Below are 23516 nucleotides of genomic sequence, written 5' to 3' on the forward strand. Positions count from 1 at the left end.
TGTTCTGATGGCATAAAAAGAGTTAACTTTTTTTACTCCGATTTTATGCATATGTCGGTGTGTTCTTTATACTATGACAGTTTTCCTAAAATAAGATTAAAAAAATCGTAATATATCGCAATATATTGAATCATAACTCATCATGATACATATCGCATCGCCAGATTCTTCCCAATACACAGCCCTACTAAATAATGGAGCTAACGGCTAACGTTAATGAGGTTCCATTAGGTTCCATTAAGATGCGTTCAGCCTCTATTCAGTAGAATATTACAACATAGAAATTATAACGTTATCATAATGTGTTCAAATGTAATCTTGTAAAATGTAGTTTTTGTTGAGAAGCTTGAATAAATCCAGTTGTTTGAAGGAGATGTTTTCACAGCAATATAAAATAGATCAGAGAACGTCAGCTATACTCAGCCCGGAGTAACAGGCTTCAAACAGGGACCAAGAGTCACAGCATAAAACAAAGAAAACGTCTATAGAAAGCTTTCAAACCACCACTGCAGCGTAATCCACCTCTCTACAGTTAATTTTTCTTTTCATTATAACACAAAGCCTCTGAATGATGATACTTTCTTGTGTCTTATCTCAATGTCTCATGTGAACCATTGATTGTTATAATCAAATGTACAGTGGGATGCACATATTCACCAGTAGTATATTTCATGTTGTATGTATTGTGTGATACACTTTGGATGTGGAAGGAAGAAAACTTCATGTGTAACCACTGTTAAATCTAGGGATTAGGGAATCCAAGACTTTTTGGGCAGCAGCCACAGACACGATTTGGCTTCCATACAGTTTCTGCTAGATCCAATTCAAACCGGGTGTACACACTGTTATATTATGTGTGCAGTATTTTTAATAGGACAGATTTTCTATTACATTTTTTCTAATTTCTAGAAGAGGCAAATAACTTAAAATCTAAAACTCAATACAAGCTCAGCCCAGTGTTTTTACTCCTATAAATCTATCAGCGCATGGGAGTGTGCCTGCTGCCCGACCCTCCACTGTCTCACCCAAAAAACCCCAGCTGTGGTAGTATGGGGAGTTGCTCGGGAATCCAATTCACCTCCGCTTGTCTCTGCTTTAGGCTTGTACTTGCTGGGCATTTTAGCATGGACATTATTTCATTTCTTTATGTTTTAGAAGTTTTTGGACGTATGGTTTTCGTTGTTGCCACGGGGTCAGGGTTTACGCTAGACTTTTTTTTGATGGCCAATATGGCCGTTTATATGCCAAAGTTCCAGCCATATAGAACAAGTACCGACCATATGTTTTAAATAGCCATATGATAGCCGGCATTTGACATAACTTGAAAATAAGTTGAATGAAGAAACGGTCTAAAAAAATTAAATAACAGGCTGGTCGGTCCGAATTCCGCGTTTGTTAAAATTCAAAACTGTGTTGTGTGGCTCGTAAGGCTGTAGCCTAACGAATGGTTTGAAGCTTCATTCATAATATTGACATTCAAATTGTTAGTATTAATACCTTACAGAAACATTGCATGTAATAGTCTACCTTCTCTTCTCCTCTCTGTCTCTCTCAAACACTCACACACTCCCAGCGAGCGCGGCAGTGCTCCTCGTTTGTAATTCTCTGTCCGAAGTCCAAAAGTCAACCTTTATTGAAAAAAGATAGATAATCATTTCCCAACTTCTCGTCATGTTTTTATTTAATGAAATATTCTGTTTCAGTCTATATTTGTTGGTGATTCGCCTCTCAAAAACAGTATTTTCACTGCGGTTAAAAAAAATCATAAAATATGTCGACATTCAAAGCTTCATTCAAAAACCTCATAGAAGCTTTGATAGTAAAGAAAAAAGAAAATTGGTTCAGCACTAGTGGCTCAGTCTGAGCCACTTTGTTTGTTTCCCATTTACACAGTCAGCTGGCTGCGTATGAACACCGGCTTCTTTTTTCAGCGCACACACAGAATGTACAGCCAGCGGACCGTGAGGAGATATTCACTGAATTTGACAAAAAGTGTACTGGATTAGAATCGCAGTGGAGGCATGTACACTTTTGTATAAGTTTATATTTAAGTTGTTTTGGCAAAATATCTTAAAGGTCACACAATATTAGACTATTTAATATGATATGGAGTATCTGCTCCTTGTACTTTCCTATCTCATTCCTTCAGTTCTGTTGCTCTGTTGTATCTGAATGTTCCCATTAACTTTAGCACAGGACAAGTTAGCATTCATTTTAGATGCTCATTCCAACCGGTTAGTCATCCTCGTTCAGTACTCATGTTATGTGTTGTTGATAGAGAGGATGTTCTTACCTCACTGCATCAGCTCTGCTTCTATCTGCCATTGTGCCTCGACTCTGTTTCACTAAGATTTGCATTTGTTTGATTTTACATCATACCACTGCATCAATTTAACTGCATCAATTAGTAGTCAGACTAACTGACGTCTTTAAATGCGACAAAAACGTGCATATTTGAATTGATAATAACCACAGCTCATGATTTATTTAGATTTTAGATGCAGGAGTCTAAAGGCCAGGCAGCCAACCTTTGGCCACATGGCTTCTTTGTGTCCCCCTGCTCGTGCCTTAGCCAGCGCATCCCCTGGCTGGCTGCTTTGAGCAGAGTGCTCAGCTGTGTGTGTGTGGGTGGGTGTGTGTGGGTGTGTGTGTGTGTGTGTGTAAAAAGCGCTGACTCAGGCCCCAGCCCCTCATAGCTGGGCTGCCTGTGGAATTTGGAGCAGAGGTGCAATGTTAGGGAGAACAGCAGCTGTTTAGATGAGGCCAGGTCTGCCTCTTTGTCCACCAGTGCCACCATTCAATCCTGTTTGTCTGTCTGTCTGTCTGTCAGCTTCTGGTATGTCTCTTGCTGTCATTGTTTAGTTTCTGTCTCCTCCATTCACCCAGTCTTCATTGCTTGTGTTCGCTCTGTAACGCTGCGCACTTCTGCGGTTATTTGGCCATCTTTGTCTCATTATCATCCCTCTCTTTTCCTCTCCTCTATTCCGTCTCTTTCCCTCCTTTATTTCCTCTGTTTGCTCTCTGTCCTCCCCCTCCCCTCCCTGCCTCTGGTAGCTCCTCTGCCCCCTCCCTCGCTCCCTCCCAGACTGCTGTATCCCAGCTTTGCCTAGTGACAAGAGAAGGCTGGGTTAGTGTGCTCCTGTGCGCGTATGTGTGTAGGGCATGTACCAGTAGTATCGTGCGTTGTGCACGTGTGCGAGGGTGTACATACTTGTCCTTTTTTTGGGTATGTTTGCATGCGTGTACTTTGCAGAAGAAGCACACGTGCAGAGGCTGAGACGCTCAGACAGCACAGCGAGTCCAGCCAGCAGCGTCCTGACAACACAGAGCTGAGCTGCATCCTTAATAAAGCATCACTGCTGCATACACACACACACACACGCACAGGCATCCTCTATCTCATGCTGTCATACTTGCAAAGGGAACTTCATGCCAAATGAAAAGGACAGGTATTTGCCCTTTGAAACTGCACAGTCCTCCTGTGGCTAAATTAGCTGCTTAGCAAGACTGTCAGAACAGTGCTGCAGCAGCCCACAGGTTACACAAGCAGGCTCATTTCAATCCCAGAATACCAGGAAAATGTGGGCAAGCACAACATTTGTGCCACGTCTCATCAGTAGTGATGCAGCTTTTAGATCAGATACAGATTTTTAACCAGTATCAGCTAATATATCATATACATTTTTGTAAGATTCAAATCAGGTTAAGCTAATCAGACATGACTTGTTTTGTGGTAACTCTTTATAAGTGGATCTTTTTGAGAGTCATGATACAGAAAGTGACATATACACCTAGAGTAAAACTTACAAAAATGTCCACAATCAAGCACATATCAGCACTGACAGCACTGAATGCTGTTTCTCCAGTAGTGGTGAAAAGCTTCTCTGCTGCAACATTGGTGCTGGGGAAAGCCATTGTTATTCAAAACACTGCACAGGCACAGGTCTTTTGAAATGAAACAGACTGGATCAAGTTATTTTTAGCGCTGCAGTGTGAGTTGGTCAGCTGGTCTGGTTTGGTGCTCCCCTCCACTAACGTTAGTGAGTCTTCACTTCATTTTTGTCATGCAAAGTTAATTATTAAAGGTGCTCAATACAGAATTTAGTTACGGAATCTGTTGCCTTCACATGGCTCTCAACATGGAGACTTCTGAGCCGGCGGCTAGCAGCTAACAGTGCAAACCACGGCAACAGTGCTGACAGAGCTAACAGTAGGGGGCGGGGGGGGACTAGAGTGTGGTCACTATGCTTCCGTGATGACGGCGTGGGTCGGTACGGCGTTATCAGCAGTTACCGCCGTATGAGCACAATGCAGAGTGGCGGCATACCTAGCCAGTGGGGCACTAAAATGCATGTGCGGCCGGCCCGGCTATGTAAACAAAGCACAGAGGAGCTTGGATTACAACACTCACAGAGGCAGGAATGTCACCCGAAAGTCGACGAGTCGAATCATCCATCGCTGACCCCTCAGTCGACTTGAAACTCTTCAAGTCGAGCCGTCCTTTTCTTTTAAGAGGCTAGATCTATGAAGAACTTTGTGGTTTAGTAAACAATGTAATCACAAACACTTTGGTTGTATAGATATGAATGGTGATGACTAAAAAGTTGCACCCACAAAGCACGGTAAATGAGACGGAGCCCGTGTTTCAAGACGGGTATGGTAGGTTGCCGACATCGCCGCAGGCCACAATGAGAACAGTCCACCTTGGTTGACAGTCTTGCCGGGAGCAGGGGGCCCCGTGACTCCCCGCAGGGAGAGAGGGCGCAGCGAGTACCAAGCCCACAGCCCCGGGAAGCGGCGAGGTTCGAGCGAGGGGTGCTGTAAAGCTCGTAGCCGGAGCCGCAAGCCACCTTTACTCCTTCACGAGGAGCAGCAAACGCCGGGGAGAGGTCCCAGGAGGGGATCCTCCCACACCGAGCGGCCGTCCCTGACCCGCTGAGTTGAATCTCCTGGGCAGACTGTGCGGACCCCACCCAATGAGAAGTGTAGAAATATTTTCAGTTCATTATGAAACTGTGGCGGGCCGCATTTGAATATGGTAATGTGGTTGAAATCATCACTGAAACTCATGCCAATGGATTTTATGATTGCCAGATAGTCTATATGAAAAAAAGGAAGGAATAGTCAAATCTTTGTATTGAACAGCCAAATCCAGTTCAAATCAAAAAAATCTTATTGGGTACATCCCTACACAGAGGGAGGGCGACTTCAATCTCTGCTCAGGTAGACATTATTCCACTATATATTTACATAGTAAATAGTTATATTACAATAGTTCTAATGCTGTTATATTAATGCTCTGAGTCTTCAGCGTGTGTGAGCTGTACATCGTCCACTCCGGGTGCTGCACTGTGCTCTTGTGGTTGAGTTCTGCCTTTAACATTAACAACATATAAAAATGGATTTTTGGCATCTGTAAATAACTTTTTCCTCCCTATCAGTCAAACCTCTCTGGGAAAATTCAAACTTGTAGCCTATTTTATGGCATTTCTGCTCAGTCTTCTTAATTAGATAATGATAGAGGAGTTGTGAGAAATTAGGCAAAGAGTATGAGAGAGATGGGGACAAATTGAAATAGTTGAAGTAGATTAGAGGAGCCCACACTCTTGGCTTGGATTTACTGGAGAGCATATCATTCGCAGTCAGTTCATGTATCTGTTGTACTCTCTGTTCCTCTGCCTCAGTGCTGCTTACAGCAGCTGACACCGATGGAGCATTGACCTTGGCTCGTGGTGCGGTGGCGAATTTGACGGTGACCTGGTCTATTTTAAGACCCATCCATATATCCACACCGCTGCGTGCGTGCGTGTCTCTTGTACTCGCTGTTCTGACCTCCCCGTCTTCATAGTGGAGACGCATGACTCAAATAATGTTCGACGGGTGAACAGCTTGTCACCACTATTCATCCATCTTCCACCTGAATGGCGGTCATTCACGCCGGTTGGTCTCACATGCAACTGATCTGATCGTCCCCATGCTCCTTCAGTCTGAGTCACTGTGTTGTCTCGGTAGATTCTCTGTGATAAAATTAAGCCCCTGTGCAGCGCCTGGCAATCTGTTTACACACTCACTCGTGAGCATGTTTCCTCCTTGTTACATTGTGACAGCGATTTAGTGGTTTTGTGGTGTTGGTTTTGAAAGGGGGTTTTGTGGGGAAGATAGTGAGAGCAAGAGTTTGTGACTGGCTACGTGCACAACTGAAAGACCTATTTGTGTGTGTGTTTTGAAAGTACCTCCTGTACATTTCAGTGAATTTGATGTGGTTTGACTATCCCACACCCCACTTTCCTCGGCTGTCCCTATCCTCTTTCTCTCTCCTGAGATGTCTCTGGTGAGGGGGGGGGATCCTGTGGTCGCTCCGATTGTCATCTCAATTGTCTTCCACTGACTGTTATTCAGCGCTATATATAGAGAGCTGCCTCACTCTGTTTCCTCCCTGTGCTGAAGGTCACCATACAGACACAACAATTTGACATGCTGCTGATGAGTACATTTCATCACCCCCCAAATCCATTTTTCCACCCTTGGGCATTTGAAATAAGACTAATCAGTGCCATGGTTACTTAATTTATTTTTTCTCACTTCCTGTATATTGATGGCTCATATTTTATACTAGTCAATATGGAGGGAATCAGTTTAGCATAGTTTAATTTCTTTCAGAAAAGCAATTGTTACATATAATGCTTATTCTGCAGCAAAGAAATGTGTGTGATCTACATCACTTGGCTGTCTGGTATCTACTGACACATCATTATTATGCGTAGCTCTACCCTGCATGAAATACAGACACACACACTCATCCCTCTTCTTCCTTATCGATACATTTCATTAAGAAACTATAAAATTGAGTCATACTTCAGTATAGGGTGGTAAGGAAATATCGATACAAGACTATCGTGATATTATGTTGTGCGATACTGATCAATTCTCCAAAAAAGGAAAAAACTAACATGGCGATTTTCACAGGGTCCCTTGACCTCTGACCTCCAGATATGTGAATGTAAATGGGTTCTATGGATACCCACGAGTCTCCCCTTTATAGACATGCCCACTTTATGATAATCACATGCAGTTTGAGGCAAAAACCATGCAGTTTTTTTGCATGCAGTATAAATGTGTTATTTTTGCCTATTCTAAAATGGTGTATTTCTGGTGTGTTCTTTATACTTTATACTAAAATTAAATTAGAAAAATCTCAATATATCGCCTCGCTTACAGTATATTATTACATTATATCGCAATGTATTAAATCGTTACCCCTGTATCATGATGTGTATTGTATTTGCCAGATTCTTGCCAATACACAGCCCTATTTCAGTATCAGTTATTCTGAACCTAGAGTTAAATATGATTAGGTTTCCATGCCTTTTTCTGTCCAAACCACTTAATTCACTGATATTAGGTAATGATCACTTTCCATATGCTCTACATGTTTTAGTCCCTATAGTTAGCTGCCTAGCCTAAATTGCTTTGTGGAGTTCCCATCTGTTTTAAAAAACGCCTTATTTGTGCAAATCGGTTTCCCTCCAGACTCAGTCCTATTCTGGTAAGGAAATACCGTAAATGAGGCATTTCCATTCATTATAATAATGATATCCCCAAGGTCAGCAAATAGGAAGGGCAGTAATCAATGCATGGAGGTTTTTCTCTGTTAATATTGGTGCACAATTAAGTGTGAATATTGCAAACTAAATCAGCTAAGCCCCACCCCCTCAATTACTGTTGCTACGCCTGTCAAGCTTTCTTAGTCATTTTGGAAACAATGAGTCCTTGGTCCTAGCACATTTTGTTGTAGTCAGCTCCATAAGTTGGTAAAACTCAGTTTCCGGCTGACTTGTGTTGTTGTGACTTTTAACGTTATAAGAGCTTTAAGGCAATGAGGATGAGGACTAACCGATGGGTTCAGAAAACGTAATGCTATCTTGCTATCTCAGGTAAGGATTGAACTGAGTTGCTGGAGTGTGTCTTTACTAAACCATCAAGACAGGGTGGATGTCCCAGTCCTGAAGGAGGCTTTTTCTCTAGGGGTGGGAATCACCAGAGGCCCCACGATACGATATTATCACAATACTGAAGTCACGATACAATCTTTTTAAACATTTTGTGATACGCTGAGTATTGCGATAAGATATATTGCGATTTATTACCTATTTTCAACTGCAGATTATGAAGATTGTCAACATCTGTTTTTTCTAATAAGATACCGTTTTCAATCTCAATCATCTCCGAGTTTTTATTCACATTTCTCAGGTCAGAGGTCAAGGGACCCCTTTGAAAATGGCCTTGACAGTTTTTCCTCACCAAAATTGAGTGTAAGTTTGGAGCGTTATTTAGCGTTCTTCCCGACAAGCGAACGGGACATAGTTTGTACTAACCGATTCCTTAAATTCCTTCTTGTTTCAGATACCGGTATCTTCAATCGTTAAGACTGAGCCTGCTACAATTTCTAAAGACAGAATAGGAGATTGTTAAGAGGTTAATAGTTTATATAATAAAAGATCGATACTTGAGGTCCGTGTATCAATACATTATTGCCACGCAAAATATCGCGATACCATGCTGTATTGATTTTTTTTCCCCCACCCCTATTTTTTTCTGACGTAACCTGTAACCCAACGAAGTAATGTAGGTAGCTAAAGATATGCTGTTTGGCTTTGGAAGTAACACTACGTTAGCATCAATACTGTAGGTAGTAAGCTAGTGAGTAAAAACACACTGGTTAATCCATCCTTAGACTTTTGCTTTTGTGTTTTTGGCTTTGGAAATACAAAACAAAGACACTGTCCTCCAAACTCTTTACATGCTGAGTGTCACTTTTACTACAGCCCCAAACATACCGCTTCCTCATGTGGAGAAATCCAAAGCTTGACAGGCTGCACTTTGTCACGGTTGCTAAGCTATGATTGCACATTCACTGTTTAGGGAGTCTGCATGGAGACGCATCATCATTGTTCATCATTTTAGGCATTTGATGTTATTTTTTGGTCTTAATTATATCATTTTATTTTGTGCACACCGTAGTATCCATTTCTGTGTGAGGATTAAACTAACTTTGGACCTGAAAACCTGTTATCAGTTTCTTATTATGAGTGACGAGGGTCCTACATGAACACACTATCTTCTGCCAAATGAATGAAGCTCTCTCTGAAGTTCTACTCCTATACTCCTCCTTATGCTTACTGGTTTATCCAGCAATAAAGGAGAATGTTGTGTGGATGTGATAATGACCCACATGCTGAAGTCACAGGTGTAGAGGCTAAGTATGTGTGGTGACAGTACAGTTGTCGTAGGTGCTGCTCTACATCCTGTCCATCACACCACTGTGGAAGCAGACAAAGTGCAGCCTGTGGTTTATCAGCCTCGGTTTATGTCTCACGTCCTCGTCAAAACACGGGCCCGTCCCGCTGTAGCCTCCCACGCTGACTCAATCTGCTTATCAGTGAGGTCATTAGTCGCGTAACTGTTATCTACAGTAGGTGTCCGCCTGCTCCTGCAGGGCCGCTGTTTGTTCCTGCAGCTTACACCGTGAGGCCTGAGCTCATGGATAAGTCTTAAATGGATAAGGCTTGAGTTTTCCCTGCCTGGTTAACTCTGGGATGGATCCTTTTAAAGGGACTGTTTGTAACTTTTTACACGTATAAATCTACCGGGTCGGTGTCCCCTGCGCTTACGCTGTTCAGACTCAGACTCCAACAGAAACTACACGGGAGCACCAAAACCTCAAAGTTCTATCAAGTGAAGCCCGTCTTGCAAAACAGTGTCAACTCTTCCTGCTCCGGCCCCCCGACCACGGCCAGAAGACACAGGGGAGACCATAGGTTTGGTCTCCAGGGCCGGAGTCGCTGCTGTCCTCTGCTCTTCTGCCTGCCTTCACTCACACACCGCGCGCGTTCTCGCGCTCCACTCTTACGTGCATGCGCGCACACTCCACACTGCAGAAGAGTTAGTTTAGCTCTGAGAATATCTAGTGAATGTACAGTGGACGTTTGTGCAGAAATAACTGCTGCAGCTCCTCCAGATCAACAGAGGTTTCCCGTGTCTTGTGAAGTGACGGGGCTCCGCAGAGAGAAACGTTATCGTCTCCGACCAAAACTCCGGTGTCTCCTCTGTTCCTGGTCGGGAGGCTGAAGCAGGAAAAGCCAACACTAGGATCAGATCTAAATCATGTTCATGGAGAGACCTTCGTCTGGTCAGCTAACATTACTGCCAAGCAGCTGAAATAAAGAGTGATATTGTGGTTTTAGCTGACGATCATCGCCTCACTGTTTTGAGCGATGCTCGTTCATGTCTATGTAGAGCGAGCAAGCGTGAGCCCGGCGTTGACTTTCGTTGACTTAACGGCCACAGGTGTCGCTGTTAACAATCATTTCTGAAAGTTACAAACAGTCCCTTTAATTGGTCGGCCAGTTATTTGAATCAAATGTGTAAACGTTCTGGATTTCGTGCCGTGTCAATTTATGAATGGATACCAATGCTGTTCTGAAAGTTGTTTCTCCGCTTATAGAAGACTATTAGCTCCTTTTACTACCAGTACCTGTGCAGGGAAGAGGAAAATCAGTAGAAGACGGAGCATCTTCTGTGCTTATCTTCTATGTTTGGCATATAAACAAGGGTAGTTTGTCTATGATAACAACATGGAGAAGACCCAGGCGCTGCCCTGATCTGATCTCCGCCTGTCTATCAGTTGCGTAACCGAGCTCTACCACTGGATCCTTGCTTTGAAAGAGAATTCATTTTTTTGTAGTGGTCACATGTGTGCCTTCCTCCTGCTCTAAAGGGGAGGCCCGTCCTAACACGCCCAGCTGTTGCCAGATGCATATTTTCAGGATGCTTTTTGTTACAAGTCCCAGCACTGACACCTTTCTTCTGCAGGTTATAATTAGTAGCCAAGCTACAGTAGTCTTTTTGCAGTGATGGGGACTGGTTGTGGCCTGAAAAGTGTTTTTTATTTATTGACTCGTTTCATCCATACATGTAATTTGTTCTCCATGATACAAACTCATTTCGTCATACAGTATAAATAAAACAAAGAAGATATATAATTCCAGTACCAGTATTTTTAAGTAGGTCTGCAACTAACGATTATTTTCATTGTTGATTAATCTGTTGATTATTTTTCTTGATTAATCGATTAGTTGTTTGTACTATAAAACGTCAGAAAATTTTGAAAAATGTCCATCAGTGTTTCCCAAAGCCCAAGATGACGTCCTCAAATGTCTTGTTTTGTCCCCAACTCAAAGATATTCAGTTTACTGGCACAGAGGAGTAAAGAAACCAGAAAATATTCACATTTAAGAGGCTGGAATCAGACTCCTTTATTCTTACAAAAATACTCACGCTGACATTTTCCTCGCTCGGACTACCGTTAGACTCTCCACTAGCACTGCACTGTTGTTTGCTATCGTCACGTGACAAACTACCTGCAATCAGTTCTTTGCTGCTCTAAAACAGTAGTTGCTGGTGGCAACCATGATACATCCAGGGCGACGGCACAGTGAAAGCTACTGTTTTGGAGCGGCAAAGAAGAATTGACTTCCGGTTTAACAAGTTGATTCTTTTCTGGGTTAATAAATTATGGAATCGGATCGGTGCATAGACTGGTCTACTCGCTGATACCCGATACCGAAGTTTGGGCAGTATCGGACGCATTTCCGTAACTGGTATCGGAACAACTCTACCATACACTGCGATAATTTCATTCAGCCGTGATTAATTAGTATAAGTGTGATTATGAATGAATTATATCATCTCTTTTTATTTCCAAATGGTAGTTCCAATAATGCTCTATGGGTGCTCTGCAAATGAAACGGCGCATGGCGTCTGTAGCTGGGAAGAGTCTCTAATGCAACGTTAAGATTTCAGGCAGAGACACACACCCACCGCGTGATATTTCTTTCAGTGTGTGAATGTTGTGGGTGGCTTGAAGCAGGTATGTGATTTTTGGGAATGTAGCGAGCTACAACTTCAAAGCTGACCTTACTGAAAACCCCAAATAGTTTCTGTAACAGCAAACAAGTTGGGAGCTAGAATGTTCTTCAGGCTAACTATGCTTCACTGTGAAAAGTGTATATAAGGTTTTCTCTCTTACCCACCTGGGTTACCTGTCTGTCTGGTTTACTTTTTTGTTCCCATCATTTCTTCCAGCCAGGGTTGGGATTCGTCACTTATAATTATAAAGTGGGGTGTAACACTCTGGAACTTAAGGGCAAATGCAATTACAAAAAAGTATTTTTAACTGCACAATCACATTGTTTTTTAACCTCATGTATGTACTGTACAGGAAGTTTTTTCTGTATTATGTATATTATTCATGTGCTTCATGTATTGATCTACATGATATAACTGTTATCTGTTTCCGGTGTTTCAGTTTTATATATGACCATTCAGCTTGGGTTTTTGTGGTTTTCTGACTGTTGCGGTCACACCTCCTTAAAGGGCAGGTCCATCTGTGTTCTGTTCCGTTTTTTTTCAAATGAAAACGCCTATGTTATCAAAAAACAGTGACGTAGGTTACCAAAGTAAGCCAATCAATAAGGTTATGAATAATGTGAATGCTAGCATTAGCGGAGTCAATGTTAGCTGTGCTAAGTTTGGAAAGAACTGAAAGGGTTGGCTCGGATTTTTTGAAGTGGGGTTGTATGTATACTTCCACGTTCTTAAATGAGGATAAAGCAATATAACGGCTTCAGTTACTGTCGGACCAGACTGTATAATGGCAACGTAAAGTGTCTGTGAACTGAAGCAGCAGAAAAATGTATTTTAGCCACCTCCGTTTAAGTGTACTCTATGTTTAGAATATGTTATCCGCTTTACCTCGCCGTCAGACAGACCTTTCCGACGGGGGACTGGAGCCGTTATATTGCGGTCTTCAAAGCTACCAGGCCCGACTCCATTCACAAAAACAGTCATTTTACCTGGAGGAACACAGGAGTCGCTGGTCTATCGCTGCATCGACCAGTTAGTTTGGTTTTGTTATTGTGTGACTTCTGGATCCGAATTAACGTGGCGTCCACAGCTCTACTCCTGTCTGCTTCTCCACACTGGGAGCATGTGGCCGCCATCTTTTTCAAGTTACTGTATGTAATACACTGAATATAAGAATATATATATATATATATATATATACTGTATATGTAGCAGCGTCATCAGGCAGAAACCTACGTCAGGACACGTGGGTTTTTAGAAGGGCTTGGGAAAATAGCATTTTGATGCTAAAACATACATACTTTGACCAAAATTTGAATGTTTGGATTTGAATACATAAGGAACACCACTGTGAAGCTACAGAATGATATGAAAACATCCAAAAAAAATAAAATAATAATGGACCCGTCCTTTAATGAGGAGAGGCCATTTCTGGGCAGTTCATTCCCAGATGAAGCCTATTATACAGTTGTGTGTGTTTTAACCTTACCCGTGTTTCTAAATTGCCATTCTGCTGGTTTGATTACGCTGCTGATGGCTTCTCGCTGAAAAGCGGTCATTTGGTGCCCATAATAAATAAGAAGACCCTTTATTTGTGAGTGCCAGTGTTTTGTTTCTATTGATCCTTGCCACTACCTACCGTGCGCCCGATATATTATTTAAGATTCGGAGCCGTGCGCGCTGTTACTTCTCAGAATACTTTTGAACAATTCAGCACTCATTGAAGTATTCACCATGGAAACGTGTAGTCTTGGCCCGGTTTTCTGTCTATCATCGTCTCCTCCATGTTAGCTGTAGCTTCAGGTCCTTCCTGTCTGCCCCCATCTTGAGCACACCTCGTTGGGCAGGTTTCCAGAGAATGAAAGGGATCTTGGGTTACGTCCATCATGACACATATCGCCACAGGGAACCCGCAGCCGAACACATCTTAATGTTGAATAGAAAAGGCCTGGGTCATCTGTAAAGCACTCTGCTTGTTTTCTCCAGTGACAGCAGTAGGGTGAGTTGTATGAGAGTGTCAGCCTGTGAACACTTTACCTTTGCATGCATATAAGTGGACAGTGTAGTTTTACTGTCATGTACATCTCCGGCTACATCCTCTCTTAATACATTTTCGTTTGAAAACACCATTTTAAAGTGAAACACGTCAGTCCAGACAAGCGTGTTAGGGCCGTTTCAGAATTAACCTCTGTCCATACTGCCACGCCTGAAAACGCATATCACATGACTATTCACGTACACTAGGCATGCGAGTGCTGGTGTAAACAGGAAGCAGCGCTGGACATGGTAATGATGTAAAGCGCTCCAATAATAGCTTGCCTCCTGCACATCTAGGCAGTATTAGCATTATGAAATGCAGAATTTAACTGCACAACAGCTGCTAGAATTGACAACAAGGTCAGCAACGCTTGTAACTCGTAGGAAAAGTTCTGCGTTTTAAAACGTATTAGTGTGGATGTAGCCACAGAGGTTTTCCGAAATATCTCTTTTTCCACTCCTTATCTTTTATTTCCTCTCACAACGCCTCTCTTTGCTCCTCCTCCTTCTTCCCTTTTCTCTTCCCACCTCCCCGATTATCTTCTCATCTTCCTCTTTCCTCCTTCTCTTTGTTTTCATACCTCTTCTCTTACATTTTCTTACCCCCTGTTCACATTTTTCCTCAACGCCTTCTCTTTTGTTGTCCCATCTCTCCCCTCCTTTTCCCCTTTTCCTTTACTTGTGACCTGACATTCCCTTTCAATCTATGCCAGATCCATCTAAATTTCCTTATTATTATTATTATCAACTTCGCTTTAAAGGTCTTAACAAATGCCTAGTGGATGCTTTCATTCATTTGGGTGAATCCATTTATAGTATGGGTGGTCCCAATGGGAATCAAACCCTTAAATGGTGCAATGTCAGTGCTGGGCTGTACCAGTCGAGCCACAGAGGGCCGTAGCTTAGTAACAACCCCCCTCATTTTCCACAAGTGCTGACATCCAGAGGGGGGGGGGGAAAAATGAGAGAAAGGATGAGCCCAGAAAAGGCAGTAGGAAACTTGTGCTGTAATATCTGTCAGGATGTTGTGACATGTTGGTGCTGGAACACCACTGGCAGTAAAGTCTTTGTTTAAGTGATTGGTGACTTTAATTTGACTGATCTTTAAATTTAGAAGCTGGAAGTTGACGAGGCGCCACAGCACAGCTACATTCTCGTATGAGCACTGTGCCAACTCAGATTTTTATGCACCCGGTATTGGAAAATCTTGTCTGGGCTGCTGAACATTCCCACAGCACACGATGCCCCGGTACTCCTAGCTCTGGCTCTTGTAACCACCCTGTAGTGTTTTTCCTTTCAGGCTGATGTGGGGGCTCTGGCCTGTGAAGGCACTCAGAGGCTGCCATAAAGTCATTTGTTCCTGGGATGGAGCAGCAAGTGTTTCTGCTGGCAGTAAAAGCAGAAGATTCATACAGCTGTCAGTGTCTGTTTCTCCGGTGGCCAGCCCCAGAGCCTGCAACTCCTTCCAAACATCACATATCATAGATTCAACTGGATGTTGCAATCAGGACTGTTTTTAAATTACAATAATAGTTCACTGAACATTTCATATCTTGAGTACTTCTAAATGCATACTTTTTGGATAACAACATTTTTTTAAATGTGTCAACAAAATTCCCTGTTATTTATCTAAGTCTTTTTTAGGACTGTATAACGTTTTAACGCCACTAATTTCTTTAAAGCATTATCACAACTTGCAATGTTTAGGTTGTAGCAGGCTCAGTTTTAAAGTGAAGATGCTAGTATCATATGGAACTAGAAAACCTAAGGAATCCATTGGTACCAGCCATGTTTAGCTTGTCACAAAGGATAATGATAAAGGAATATCTTATCTTATCTTAGGCCAAATAACGCTTCAAACTTTGGCTAAATTTAGGCGAGGAAAAACTGGCATGGCCATTTTCAAAGGGGTCCCTTGACCTCTGACCTCCAGATATGTGAATGTAAATGGGTTCTATGGGTACCCACGAGACTCCCCTTTACAGACATGCCCACTTTATGATAATCACATGCAGTTTGGGGCAAGTCATAGTCAAGTCAGCACACTGACAGCTGTTGTTGCCTGTTGGGCTGCAGTTTGCCATGTTATGATTTGAGCATATTTTGTATGCTAAATGCAGTACCTGTGAGGGTTTGTGGACAATATCTGTCATTGTTTTGTGTTGTTAATTGATTTCCAATAATAAATATATACATACATTCGCATAAAGCAGCATATTTGTCCACTCCCATGTTGATAAGAGGATTAAATCTCGACAAATCTCCCTTTTCTAGTTTCATACGATACCAGTATCTTCACTCTACCTTAACCTCTAACTTTGACAGCCCTAAGCCCATCTATTTTCTTTCTAAATGCAACACCTTCCAGCTCCAGCTTAACAAGAAATGTAGCTCATGTCACCTAAAAGATTCAAGATTCAAGAGTTTTATTTGCCATTTTCACCTAAGTACATTGGAATTTTGAGCAGTTTATACCAAGTCAGCTTTAGGAAAAGAAAAAGTAGAAAAGGCACAAGGTAATTTGTACACACGTCAGCTGAAATGAATAATGTTCCAGATGATGGCACAAGATCCAATTATGGCAAATAGTGATGGTGATTTTCAAATGTCCAATTTCAGTTGTTTCCCCTGAATATAATAATTTGTGATTCAGTTAGTAGCATAATGTCTTGTATTATAATCAGGATTATCAGTTTGACTTAAATTGTGCGGCACTATTCTTTTCTTGACATCCCACTGTCTTATCACAGCCACCGTTCTGTTACTATCAATACCCAGCAGAGGAACAATGCAGCACCTGGTGCTTCTACCACCTACAGAGTGGCAGACAGTGAGGAACCACAGCCTGGCAGGCCCCCTTTCATACTCTCTCTTTATCTGCAGATGGTATCGGGAGACTGTGTTGACGCAGAATTGTGTAAATCAACTTGTTTGCGATGTGGGTTGAACAGGTCTGTGTGCGGGCTCGGAGAACTCTTTGAAGTACCAGTAGGAACACTTCCTGTACAGACAGCAGAAACTGATGCAGCCCAGCCCCTTTGCGAGGCAGTTTTTCTCACGTTGCTGGCCTGGGTGTATGCTCGCTGCAGCAGTCTTTAACACACACTAGATCTGACCTATTGTTTCGTCAAGCCCTGCCTCCCTCCTTTTCTTTGGTGTTTGTGGTTCCTTAATATTTTGGGAACATCCTGTTTGTGTTTTTAATGCTGCGGGGCACAGATTGTTTAGTTTAAGACCTTCGACCACTCCTGCCCTCTTATTAGTGTGACAGGACAAGAAAGACAGACCGAAGAAGCAGGAGAGGAAAAGAACAAGAAACACACACACAGAGAGAGAGAGAGAGAGAGAGACCGAGAGAGAAGGGGCTGAGGCAAGTAGTCAAATTGGAGAACTCAGAAGGAAGTGTGGAAATGTAGGAAAAGAGATGAAGGGATGGAAAGAGAGAGAAATGAGCAAGGATGACGGTGAAAGGAAAACGGCCATGAGGGGAACTTGAGGTTGGCCGTGGTCGAGCGGAGGGGGCGGGGAGGGTTATTGCAGACAGACAGCGTTGGGAATTCTGGTGTTGCTGGTGTGCAGCCTAGCATTAAATGCAATTTAATGCTCCAAGGCATGTTTACGTGCTATGTAAGTGATTCCCCCGTTCGCCCTTCACGAATTTCCGGTGCTTATCAATGATTTAATGGCGTCCCCCCCACCTTCTTCGAAAGATGACGTGCATCATATATGGGAAAATGCTGTCAGTGCCCCCTGGCACCGCTGTACCAAGACAGCTGTGCACGTGTCATATGAGAGAGCGAGACACGGAAAAACCTTTTATTTGGGTTGGTCGTGCCTCCATGCACACATCTGTCAGGAGAACCTCTGGCTGTGACATAAAGAGGCCTGGTTCTATTTCCATCTGTAATTTAGGTAATTTACTGGATGTTTTTAAGCTACTTGCAATTGGATTTCTAAAAGGGCTGTGTTTTTGAAGTGCTTCTGGCACTGAGTCTCGTTCCCTTTTAAGGACTAGGTTATTAGAATCACACAGCTTCATGATTCCCTTTGATGACCTTGGTGTGCTATTTATTCAGTCCTATTTATCTGGCCTTTATTTAACCAGGAAGTAGTTTTGTAATAAGGCAATATTTACTTCTAGCAGACCAAAGCCTTGTATTTGTAATAAAAAATAGGACATGATGGGTCTGGAACCGATTTTAACTTTGGTGTTTTTTCTAAAAATAGCAAATGAATACTTTTCCCTCATGTGGCAGTCTTTCTGGGCCCAATTGCATCATATGACGGATACGGAAATTGTAGTAGCGCCGTTTGTCCATTACGAAAACTTGCTTCAAAACCCGTCTTTCTTCCTGGGGGCTTTCTCAAACGGGGCTGCTTGCAAGCTAACGTTAGCTACTGGAATTTTTGCTATTAGCCTACGAGCTAACCGTACGTTTCAACTGAAGATGGCTGGCTTCAATCGTATAAATCTGGCTGCAGTGCTCGCGCTCTCTCTTTCTTTCAAACTGTAAATACACGTGTGTATGATTTAAACTAGCAATCTTCAGCTGAAACATACGGTTAGCTTGTAGGTTAATAGCAAACATTCCAGTAGCTAACGTTAGCCTGCAAGTAGCCCCATTCAGGGTAGTGGAGCTAGCTATAGCATACTCACCGGGGCTTTCGAGGGCTGCAGCAATTTCTGTCCACTTCTTTCTCAACAGTTTTTTGTAAAAGAGCAGGATGTGACATCATCTCAAAAGGAATCTAGTTGGAGTCTTGTAAATAGGGACCCACCATGATCCCCAGTCTTTGCAAAATATTAAAGTCTGTGACGTAAGACACATTGTCTTTAGATGTGAGAGGGTGTCACACTTCAGTCTTTTCAAAGTCTTGTAGTGTGTGGTAGGTATAAGTAATAAGCAACATTTGGAATAGTATAAACCCTAAACCTATTGGTGTGTCAGGAATGATGGGATGGTTTCTGGTGCAGAACTTGCTGTAGGAGAGAAATGATACAGGAGCTGGTGGTCCCAACTTAAGATGGCTTTGGGGTGTTGACACAGTGGCACTGAAATCTCACATAGGTCGCCATTTTGAATCCCAATGTAACGTAACAGACAGCCTGACCTGGCAGCAACATTTAGGAAAAGCCTGTAACCATGTGATTTGACAGGAAACTGCAAGCTGCTACATTTATTTGACTTTTATTATTATTATTTGTGGTCTTTAAATGACAGATTCCTAGAAGAGGCAGTGACTTCACATGTTTCCCATCAGCAATATTCACTGGTTGTCACACTAAATCATAGAAATAATTATTTAAAAATAGTTATTCAGACCTATCATTTGCTCCTTTTTTTTATGACGCAAAGCATTTCCTCAGCAAAGGTTTACTCGGTCTAGGAAAACTCCCAGTCTGCTTACGAGGTGTTCGCCCCCTCCGGCGGTCCCGCCACGGTCAGGTGGAAGGAAAGGCCATCCCCGGGTCTCTTCCTCTCCTCTCTGCCTTTCTCCCTCTTCATGTCATATCCTGAAGCCTCTCTCTCTCTCTCTCTCTCTCCATCTCTCCGTCTCCCCTGTCTCCCTTGCAAGCGGCATTTTTGTGTCGTTACCTCACTGTGGTTGTAAATAATCCCCGTTATGGCTTCCAGATGTCCCTCCGTCCCACTCTGGAATTGGGGATGGGGTTTGAGCGCGGTGCGGCTGCGAGGGTTGGACACTTACTGTAACTGGCTCAGCTGCTGACTGGGTCCAAGTATGTGATGCCTTCTCTGTCTCTCGCTCTTCTCTCTCTTTCCGGCCCAGTTCACACGAGCTGAATTTGATTTGAAGTTTCAACTCTTTTCATTCTGTCTCGGCGGCCGGCCATCTGTAATATCAGTCAGACAGTAGGGGTGGGGGGAAAAAATCAATACAGCATAGTATTGCGATATTTTGCGTGGCAATATTGTATCGGAACACGTATAATCTATTAACCTCTTAACAATCCGACGGTCGCTATTCTGTCTTTCAGAGGTTGTAGCGGGCTCAGTCAGAAGATACTGGTATCATGAAACTAGAAAACCTAAGGAATCCATTGGAATCTTGCCATGTTAGCTTGTTGTGACTTAAGTATCTTGATAATATCGTATCGTGACTTAAGTATCGTGATAATATTGTATTGGGATAATATCGTATCCTGACTTAAATATCGTGATAATATCGTATCGTGATAATATCGTATTGTGACTTAAATATCGTGATAATATCGTATCCTGACTTAAGTATCGTGATATCGTACCGGGATAATATCGTATCGTGATAATATCGTATCCTGACTTAAGTATCGTGATAATATCGTATCGTGATAATATTGTATCCTGACTTAAGTATCGTGATAATATCATATTGTGATAATATCGTATTGTGACTTAAATATCGTGATAATATCATATCCTGACTTAAGTATCGTGATAATATCGTATCGTGATAATATCGTATCGTGATAATATTGTATCGTGATAATATCGTATTGTGACTTAAGTATCGTGATAATATCGTATCGTGATAATATCGTATTGTGACTTAAGTATCGTGATAATATTGTATCATATCGTATCGTGATAATATCGTATTATGACTTAAGTATCGTGATAATATCGTATCGTGGGGCCTCTGGTGATAGCCATCCTTATCAGACAGACTAATATCAAATATCATACCACCAAAAATCACTGAAACAGTTTCCAACTAGACTAGAGGGGCTGTATTTAGGTAGAATTCAGGCATTTGTAATTACTGCTGATTTGTTTTTTTTGTTACCCCTGCTTACTAAAGCTCAAACCGTGAGTGGACTTAGAGTTTCTATAGTTCCCACAACTCCAACAGAGTGATACATCTTCTCTCTAGTGGATCACGTCATGTCAATTCTCATGTTTTGTTTCTTCTGCATCTCCCAGAGTTGGTCTGGAGTGATACATTTATATTAAAAAATGTCTGTGTGTCTGTTCAGTGTAATGGAAGAGCAACAGACATTTAAAACACTCCAAGTACTAAAACAATGTGTGTGTGTGGATTGCCCTTTAGCCTCTCTGTCTCTGTCTTTTTGTCCACCTGTATCACCACTTTTTCTTCTAATTTTTCCTTGAACTTGCATCAACTTCTACGGGAAAGCAAAAAATACATACCGGTGTGTAGACACTTGGAAATGCATGACTCAACGTAGCACGCACAAATTAGCTCTAAGCCAACACACAAACAATTCCTCTTTAACGTACTATAACATGCACACCAATGCCGGGAAAGGTTGCTTCTGAACATGCCCTGTGGTTCCTTTGCTGGAGTAATTAAGCTAGATCTACAATTTTCTCTGTGAGAAAACATTTCAAAGCCTTGTAACCTACGGTATATGAAGCCTGCTCTGTATGGGGACTTTGACTTGTCAATCCTCTGCAGAGCGTCACGCACATCTGCTCTGGGACTTGGGGAAAGTATTGGACAGTATGCGTCAGGTGACTGTATATTGTTTTCGTGTGATATTTACCTAGGTGGTGGGTGTGCCATTTTGCACTAAAGAACACAAAACATGACACGCACACAACAGTCCCTTAACAGGCAGCATACTTGCAATGAATTGCACTGACTTCAAATAGTTTCTTTTTTATTTTCACTATTCTAAAAATGAAAGCTGGGGTAGGCAGGTTATAGGCCTGCACAATATGAGGAAATTCAGCGATGTATGATATCGTTGCTCAAAATTGCGATGACGATATGACTTGTGATAAATAAACAAATATTAAAGTGTGCATACTACCTATACTTATGTCAGCCTGGTTGTCTTTAAAGGTCCCATATTATGCTCATTGTCAGGTTCATACATGTATTTTGTGTTTCTACTAGAACATGTTTACATTCTGTAATGTTAAAAAACAACTTTATTTTCCTCATACTGTCTGCCTGAATATGCCTGTATTTATCCTCTGTCTGAAACACTCCGTTATAGATAATTTCAACGGAATTGCAATGGAATTGCAATGGAATTGCGTTGCTAGGCACCAGTTTGGGTCCATGTTTACTTCCTGTCAGCTGATGTCATTCACATACACTGCAACAGGAAATAAACTGGGACACATTTAGAATGTTTACGTTTAAAACCGTGTATTATTGTTTGTTTGTGACATCACAAATGGACAGGAATCCTAATGGCTTGTTTCAAACGCACAATTTCTGGGTACGGGCTGTGTGTATTTCTCTGTATATTGAACGTTTCAATACTTTCACAGTATTTATATAGCACTTAAACCTGCTTTATACTATACCAGACATGACAATCTCACTTTTTACAATTAACTCTATAATATGTCACTGAAAACAGTATGATGATAAATACTAACGTTACCGGTGTCCTCCGGTGCTCTTAATGGCATCTGCAAGATTTCACAGATCGGAGGAAAACAACCAATCAGAGCTGATCTGGAGTCTGCCGTCTCTGAGCAGCTGTGAATCACTCGCAAACTCCGATCAAACGGTCAAATTAAAACTACATATTTCAGTGTTGTTTTTAGCTGTAAAATTAAAAAGTTTGTGACCCGGCTGCCATGTTGAGGTCAGTTGAGGAAATACCAAGCACCGCCCACCAGCCGGAGCAAACTCTCATTTTACAGCTGAACAGTACACTACAAGATGATTCTGAAACTAACTAAATTTAGGTTTGTGAGAAAAAAAAAGTTACCAGTAAGTTTAGTTACTTTAATTACAAAAAACAATGTAGTTCCACCCAGTGCTGAGTCACACACATGTGAAACCATGCGTATATAACAGACATTGTAATACTTGCTCGCTACACTCATGACACACACTCACACACAGACACATTTCACATGAACACACCCTGGAGACTTGGCGTGGAAGAGACCCAGGCCGAGGCCTGTTGTGAGCACAGAGCATATCATTTGTGGGCCGGCTGCTAAGTGAACACGCTTGCTTGTAGTTACCACGTTTCACACAAAAACGGCTCTGACTTCTCTCGTCGGTGTGGAGCAAGATGGGCCTGATAAGCACTCAGCATTTTACACTAAACCAGTCTGGCTATGTGGATTAGCTGGCGTCACTCATGTTTTTCCAGTTCCACTGCATCCTAAGGGCCTGCTGAACAGTGAACATGTGTGTATATTGCATAGTACGTGCTGCACATGCATGTGTAGTATCTTTTAGTGTGTTTGTGTGTCTGGGGATGGATGTTTTCCCCGCATGCAGTACATTAATGTAACTGACATGTCATTGGCTCACTTGCCCTTACACATTGCAAAAAGCCCATGAAAACAAAGAGCTCCAGTCATGCTAAAGCTTGGATAGTCACTTTCCCAAGCATTGCCAGGGGTTCCTACCACACCTCGTCATAGCAACAGTTGCTATGTTTAGGTCTACCTGTGTGTTTTGCCAATGAGTTAAGACGTATGACCACATTGTATGGTATTTTTTTTTCCTCCGTTGTAAAAGGGGATGTAGTATGTCGCTATGAATCCATCTCTGCTACAGGAAAACTACAGACACACTGATCCCTGGGTAAATGTGGCTGAGCTTAGCAAGTA

At 42.2% G+C, this 23516-nt stretch overlaps 1 long non-coding RNA gene across 1 annotated transcript; it reads left to right on the plus strand.

Moving 5' to 3' along the window:
* Positions 1-1032: 1032 nt before the first annotated feature.
* LOC119476786 lies at positions 1033-16476 on the plus strand. The gene is made up of 3 exons (XR_005204105.1): positions 1033-4603; positions 15334-15339; positions 16467-16476. It is a non-coding gene; the product is annotated as an uncharacterized LOC119476786 (long non-coding RNA).
* Positions 16477-23516: the final 7040 nt, after the last annotated feature.

This window comes from Sebastes umbrosus, chromosome 18 (assembly GCF_015220745.1).
Source record: "Sebastes umbrosus isolate fSebUmb1 chromosome 18, fSebUmb1.pri, whole genome shotgun sequence".
Taxonomy (NCBI): domain Eukaryota; kingdom Metazoa; phylum Chordata; class Actinopteri; order Perciformes; family Sebastidae; genus Sebastes; species Sebastes umbrosus.